This window comes from Centropristis striata, chromosome 17 (assembly GCF_030273125.1).
Source record: "Centropristis striata isolate RG_2023a ecotype Rhode Island chromosome 17, C.striata_1.0, whole genome shotgun sequence".
In the NCBI taxonomy this organism is placed as follows: domain Eukaryota; kingdom Metazoa; phylum Chordata; class Actinopteri; order Perciformes; family Serranidae; genus Centropristis; species Centropristis striata.
Window position 1 is genome coordinate 30582440 of NC_081533.1, and position 1739 is coordinate 30584178.

Here is a 1739-nt window from a genome sequence, read left to right on the forward strand (position 1 = left end):
CACTGAAGATGACATTTATAGGCCTACTTCTCTGACGTGCATTTCGTTAAACTGAAAAAAAAAGCTGATGACAGATGACAAATAATAGGACTGTGTTTTTGTTTAGTTTGCATGACAACCACAGCAGGCTGAGATGTTCCTATCAGATTAAAGCTGTAAGTGTTCACCGGTCATTTCCTGTGTTCACGTCAGCAGAGCAGCCTTAGTCACAGCTCCAATTAACCATCATATTAATTACTGACAAAAATATGTTTTGATGAATTTTATCTACTGCCTCTCTGGTTCACATCCACCCTGTTCCCAGCCTTCATTCCTCACGGGCATTCTCATGTTATGCGTTTTTACACGTGCCATGGTGGCTGGTTTAGGGAATCTTTATTCCTCTCTGAAGTGTGTGTGTGTGTTTGTGTGTGTTTGTGCTTACACTTGTGGTACCGGACAGACCCAGTGAGGCATGGACCAATATTACCCCCCTCCCCCAGGTCCGTATTTTTTAAATATAGGCTATATACTTGGCCCTAATATGCCATCATAATATAGGCCTACAGAAGAAAATAATAATAAATAAATAAATAATATAAAGGCATTCCCGTGCCCCTGAGCAAGACACAGTTCAGAGTATAAATACTGAATGCAGTCTGCTATTCATGTGTAGCTGTTTGTTAAACAGAGAAAACACTTATTATTATTATTATTATTATTAGTGCATGTCTACAGCTGTTAAAGCGGACCACAGCTGATCCAGCTGTTACCCATTGCTGGATAAGGATAATGAATGAATGCATGTGCACATTGTTAAAATACTCCCTGTACTGCTGTAATGTAATAATACTGTGTTAATAAAGTTTGTTAAAAAAAAAAAAAATACCCGAGCCCAGAGGCATTACTGACAGATCACTGAACAATCAACCCATTCATAAAAGACTCTGCATCTATCGGTGTTCGGCTACTTGTCTCACTGGCTGCATACATGAAAAATAACCACAACAAGTACACTTTAGCATTTGTTTAGCAAAATTTTTCATCCACAAGAATAGAGTAATGAAATCATCCCCCACATTTATTGTCTTCATTCTCAAAATAATTTAACAATAACAAAATTATATGATATCTTGAAAAAAATTTCCCACTGAAATGAACAGTTAAAACTAATTTGAATCCCCCTTATTGAAAACAACATTTAGACCTTTTTATATGTATTTTATTTTTGTCTATTTATTTTTGTATTTATTTTTATTTTATTTCAACTGCTCTGAATTTACAATATTGATGTTATTATTATAAGTTTTTCTTTTGATTGATGTTCACCCAGCATTCTTTCTACACTTATGCAAGTATGTACTGTGAAAAACGTGCCAGAAATGTTTATTTTTGTAATTTTCAATAAAGCATTGAAAATAAAAAATAAATAAATAAATAAATAAATAAATAAAAAATACAATAAATAAATAAATAAATAAATAAATAAATAAATAAATAAATAAATAAATACATTTAAAATAAAAAAGGTGCAAGTAAAATTGGATTAACCTTATTTTTAAAGATTAAATATTTCACCTGGAGATTAATTACTCTTTTCTTTAAAATAACCCGTCACATTTAAGCAATGTGCCTGCTGTTCACCAAGCAGACAGACAAAACTAAAAACAAGACTAAAAGCCCCTGGCAGCGGCGGGGCTCAGTAAAGGGGGTGTTGATTAAATGTTTACCGGAACATTGCTTTTATTTTGAAGGCCGTT